Source organism: Musa acuminata, chromosome BXJ2-1 (genome assembly GCF_036884655.1).
Source record: "Musa acuminata AAA Group cultivar baxijiao chromosome BXJ2-1, Cavendish_Baxijiao_AAA, whole genome shotgun sequence".
In the NCBI taxonomy this organism is placed as follows: domain Eukaryota; kingdom Viridiplantae; phylum Streptophyta; class Magnoliopsida; order Zingiberales; family Musaceae; genus Musa; species Musa acuminata.
The window spans coordinates 20,470,848-20,477,169 of NC_088338.1; the positions used below are offsets into that span (position 1 = coordinate 20,470,848).

At 34.8% G+C, this 6,322-nt stretch overlaps 1 long non-coding RNA gene across 1 annotated transcript; it reads right to left on the reverse strand.

The window, feature by feature from the left end:
* Positions 1–817: 817 nt before the first annotated feature.
* LOC135598148 (uncharacterized) lies at positions 818–4,318 on the reverse strand. The gene is made up of 2 exons (XR_010481499.1): positions 3,096–4,318; positions 818–1,125 (listed from the first exon to the last, which is right to left on the reverse strand). It is a non-coding gene; the product is annotated as an uncharacterized LOC135598148 (long non-coding RNA).
* Positions 4,319–6,322: the final 2,004 nt, after the last annotated feature.

Sequence of the window (6,322 nt, forward strand, 5' to 3'; positions counted from 1 at the left end):
AATAGTGATATTTCATAAGTCAGTCAATGCTTTTGAAAAGATCCAAGATATAGACTACATTGAGAGCTTGATGGACATCATAGTAGAGGAGATCAGATAATAATATATTATCCAAATAATAATCGATAATAGAACAAATTTTAAGAAGGTCGATTTGCAATTGATGAAAAAAAGAAAAACATTATTTTGGACTCTATATGCAGCTCATTGCATAAATATAATGCCAAAGGATATTGATGAGTTGGACATGATCAAGAATTATGTAGCTCAAGCATAATCAATTATAAAGTTTATATATAATTATCATTGGGTCAACTCTTTAAAGTAAAAGTATGTAAACGGTGAGATGCTCTGACCTGGAGTCACTCGGTTTACTACCAATTTTATTTCATTAAAGTTATTACAACAAAAAAGGCATAGCTTGAAAGCAATGATCACCTCATAAGAGTGGTTTGATTCCAGATATTCGAGATTGAGCGATTGAAAGAAGATAGAAAAGTCTATTCTTTCCTCTAGATTTTGGGAGATCGCGACTGAAATTAGAAAAGGTGTGGAACCACTTTAAATTGTTCTCTATAAGATCAATATGAACAAGCATCGACAATGTCACGCCCCCCTGAATTTAATTCTTATTTAGGAGGTGTGAACCTAACTCAAAATTGATAATATTATAATTCAACAATAATCCAGGATCCAAACTAATATTTGAGGACACTGAAAAACATTCAATCAAATTCACATCCATAAAACCTATGCAGTTTATAATCATATATCACATCACTCGATAATTCACATTTATGGAAACCCAAGCCAACTTAACAAAACATTAACAACACTTACAAATCCACAAGCTAAATAATTTATACAATCAAGACTCTAACCATTTACCACCAATTCACATCATTGTAAACTAAACTTAACATTCCGAAAGTCTAAATAAGAGAGATTTTTTTAACACTTTTACACAATGTATCAATTCAGATTCATTGACAACATTTCATTTCATTTCATATAAAATGCACTTATACAATAATAACATATCAACCAACAAGATTTGCCCACAATTCTGAATAGCTCTCCACTGCCTCAGCACAATACAAATATCTCAGAGTGTGACAAGTTGACCTAAAAGATTTATATAACAACGGAGTGAGCTAAAAATAGCTTAGTAAGTGACAAATATATCCAGAATGAAAAGGGACAGTTTCAAACAAATAAGGTATCACAATGCAAGGTAAAATACAAGAACTCTCAAGAGACCATCTCATTAGATACATAATCGCAAATGTCATGTCATTCAAAACATATTTGGTTCATAACAAATGGAGCATAGAGTAATTGGAGCATATCAATAGCGAACAAAATGTTCCGGAGTATATCAACAACATATGGAACATTTCGGAGCATAACAATAGCAAATTAAACATTTCGGAGCATATCAAAGACGTATGAAATGTTTCGGAGCATATCAATAATAAATGAAATATTTCGGAACATATCAATGATATGTGAAATATTTCAAAGCATATCAACGACATATGAATTATTTAGGAACATATCAAAGAACGAATACGGAACAAAAGCTCAAACGTCGAATTTGACGTTACATTCATATCATTCTCATCCAAAGCACATATAGAAACACATAACCAAAGCTCTGGGTATCATATCAAACACATAGAAGGTGAAGTGGGATCATAACATAATATGGTACATCCATTTCTGAATGACCACCAAACATAAGTCTCCCACGTTTGGGAGCTCCATCCACCCATGTCTGAGTGAAGTCATAGAGGGCCGACAGAGCATCGCGGGCTCTATGCATAACTTCATTTACCATTTCTGGCAAAGATTCATAATATCCCATAAACACCAGAGTATAAAAGGATAGTATGAATAATAAAATTAGCACATATTGGAAGCACATACGGAACAATGAAACATACATGTGCCTTTCGAATCAATACGATGTAAACATAATCTTTCACAAATGTATTCAGATTTGAAAGGAAATCAAAACAAGAGAATACAAGGATTCCAAGTAATCACATATAGCTCAATTGAAATAAGAAGGTTAGATGAATTCAATGTCCAAGGAAGTGAAACTGGAAGAGGCACATATCGAAAGAAAATGCGGAACAATGGGATATACATGTGCCTATACAAGTTGATACGATACAACATAAACTTTACACAATAGGTTTCAAGAATGCAAATAATTTAAGAACAAGAGCATACAAGAATTCAAAGCAGTAATATAAAGCTCAATTGAACAAAGAAAGCTAAATGAAATCAATTTCCAAAGGAATGAAACCTGAATATGCGAAATTGACCAAAGCTCGATTTCTAGCAGAATTCGAGAGGTACATTGGACAAATGATTCAAACTATCAATTGTACTCTAATATACTTAAGAAAGCCATTGTAGAAAGATATTTCAATCTATTTTCAGATAAAATAAGTCTCGTATGAATCGAAGTTTCCAACAAAGAGTTACAATTGATTTAGTAACCAAAGGTCAGAAAACAAAATCATTATTTTGCAGAATACATAGGGTCAGCTTCAATAGATAACCGGGTAGGCATTTGGACTCTAAATCTTTCAATCTAAGAATCAAAAGAAAGATATACGAGTCTAGTTTCCAATGAAATAAGTTTTGAATAAATCAAAGTTTCCAATTAGAACTTATAGGCAGTTTAGTATCGAAAGGTTAGAAATTACGATCCATGTTTTGCAGAATCTGTAGGCTCATTTGAAACAAAAGTTTGGACAGGCAAACTTATTCCAAATTCTTAAAATAAGCTATCAAAAGAAAGGTTTATGAGTCTATATTCTGATCAAACAAGTTTTGTCCAAATCAGAGGTCAGTGTATGAAGTTATAACCATAATAAGGTAGAAAGGTCAAAATCTCAGAAGTTTCACAGATTCAAATCATTACGTCTAAATAGGAGATATATCAAATATAAGGCTAGAACGATTCAAAGTTTCTCATATTCAAAGTAAATGCAGAGATAAAAATTAGAGTAAAGAAGGATCAGGAGACTTGTATTAGGAAAGATCAGTATACTTACAATAGAAAGGATCGAAACACTTGCCTTTTGAAGGTTTTGATCCAAAGATCCGAAGAAGGTGTACGCCCAAATCCTTCTTCTATTTTTCCTTTGTATCCTCTCCCTATTTCATTTTCTACATCTGCCTTCTTTTTTTTCCGGCCACTGCTGCCACTACCACAGTTGCAGCTGCAACCGCAGCCATGATCGCAGCCGCAGCCACCGCCGCATCCCCTTTCATGTACTACTTCCTTCAACCCTTCTCTCGTTCCTTCTTTTTCTTTCCCGAAACACAGCTGCCGCAGCCCCTTTCTTCCTCCCTTGCTTTTCTTCCTCTCCTTCTTCTCTTCCAGCTGCAGCTGCCATCGCCGCAGCCACAACCCCTTCTTCCCCTTCTCTTCTTCCTCTCCTTCCCTTCTTCCTTCCTCTTCCTCTTTCCCTGCCACAGCCGCAGCCGCAGCTCTCCTTCCTCTCTTCTACCTCACCTTCTTTTCTTCCTCTCCTACTTCTCTTCCAGCTGCAGCTGCCACCGCCGCAGCCCCAGCCTCTTCTTTTTTTCCTTCTCTTCTTCTCCTCTTCTTCCCCTTTCCTCCCCGACGCACAGCGCCTCCTCTCCTCTGTTTCCTCCTGCGGGAAACAGAGGTGCCGCAGCCACCTCTTCCCTCTTCTTCTCTTCTTCTCCTCTTCTTCCCTTCTCCTCCCCAACGCCACACACATCCTCTCCTCTGTTTCCTCCTGCGGGAAACAGAGGTGTTGCAGCCCTAGCTGCTGCCACCTCTTTCTCCTCTACATCTTCCCTCTCTTCTCCTTCTTCTTCTTTTCTTCTCTTCTTCCGCTTCTTCTCTTCTTCTTCCCTTCTCCTTCTCGACGCCCCACACCTCCTCGCTGCAGCCTTTGCCGCTGCCACTCTTCCTCTTTTTTTCTTCTTCCTCTTCTTCATCTTCTCTTCTTCTCCCCAACGCCCCACAGCTTCTCTCTCTGTGGGCGTGGGAAAACAGCGAGCGTGGGAGCCGGTGCGATAAAACCGCCACCCTTTCGCCCTTTCATTTTGTTTTGTTTTGTTTTTTCGTTTTTTTATTTTTTTGTTTTTTTTTTGCAACCTAACCGTTTAGTCATTAAAATTTGACTTTACAAATAATTTTTTTTTTATAAAAATAATGAATATTACAGACGGATACTGTATTTTAAATATATGTTTATTTCAACCAGAGACGAGATTAGAAAAGTATTCAAAGATGATTTTAATGTCGACCAACACGTACAGATCATTGATCGTTGGATTGGAGTTCATATAGATCAAGATATCCATAATGCAAGTAAATTCATATTCAAAATAATTTAATTTATTATTTTTTATATAATAAAATTCATACTAACAAAATTATGTCTTGTAGCGTATTATCTAAATCCAACAATTCAATATCGGTATGTTTTCGGAATATAAAATGATTTACTAATGGTATTACAAAATGCTATATATCGACTCTTGCTAAACACTACTGATGTTACCGATACTCTTATGGAGGGTCAATTATTCTAAGAAATAATTAGTTCATTCTCCGATATTGTAGTTGTATCGTGTCATTACACTATGGATCCTAGTGAGAAAAAGTTACACATATTGATTATCAATTATATTTGATGTTAATTATTTTTTATACTAATAAAATCTTATTTATATCTTTTTACAGTCGAGTATTAGTTATAATTTGGAGGAGATGCTCCTAGTCAAAAGTGCCCTACAAGCCAATCACGTGAGTGATGGCACGTGTGACATGATATACATTCTTTTTTTTATTATATTATTTGACATTTTATCATTCTATATTACTTATTACATATATATATATGTATATATGTATATATGTATATATGTATATATGTATATATATAAATATATATATGTATATATATATATGTATATATATATATATATATACATGTATGTATGTATATACATACATACATGTATATATGTATATACATATATATATACATACATATATATATACATACATACATATAAATATACATATATATATATACATATGTATATATATATATACATATGTATATATATATATATATACATATGTATATATATATATATATACATATATGTATATATATATACATATATATGTATATATATATACATATATATATATATGTATATATATATATATATATATATATATATATATGTTTTGTGATGTCTATGGATCTATGCAATAAGAATAGGATTTTGATGAGATCACGATAATGAGATCGATTCACCTTTAAACACAAACCCTAAATAATCCTGATCATAAGTTAATCGAAAGAGAAATCGAGATAACCGGATAGACTTGTGTACTGTTTACCCGTCCATATGATAGAGGTAGCTGGTTTCATAGCTGCTCGTGTAGGGACATAAGGGCTATAAAGCAAGTACTCATTGAAGAATAAGTTCACTAACTGATTCGCTCGCGAAATGCTGGATGGTTAATGATACCTCATTATCAGACAACGATTTCATTGTCCTAGTGGTGTACTTGGTCCTTAGACTTGAGAGACTAAGGATGTCCTGTATGAGTACTCTACTCTTCGATACTAGACTGATAGGTTTAAAAGTTTCAGATCTAGCATAATCGGTTATCGGGAGTGGCAGTCAACCTTACGAGGGCTTTTGCATTTTGATAGAGGATCATCCGCTCTCAGTGTCATGAGAGGAATGTCCTATATGTTATTGCTCAAACAAATCATTAGCCAGGGTCATTCGGATTGAGAGAGAAAGTGTTCTTTGGGAGAATCCAATTAGAGCGAGACTCGAGTAGAAACCGTATGAGTCTGACAACACCATACCCAGTATACGATCTCTGGGATATTAGATAGATGAGGGACTATAGGCATACAGTAACTGAGGATAGATATATTCAAAGGACTAGATTCCCCTATATCATCTGGGGGTCATGGTGTAGTAGCATAGTACGTCCGTAGTTGATGAGTCGAATGAATTATTATAAAGATAATAACTCACCGAGCCAAAAGGAGTTTTGATAGGTATGACTCACGACTAGCTCGATATTCGGCCTAGAAGGTCATATACATATGACATGCTTTGCTACGAGTAGAGGTTCATATTTGAGATATCCGTCAGAGCCCCTATCTTATATATGTCAGAACCCTTGTAGATTATAAGCTTGGAGTGGATATCTTTAGGGGATCGATATCCTTGGAACTTTATAGGGGTTCTATTAGGACGCTAGTTAAGAGAGTCCTAATTGAGAGGG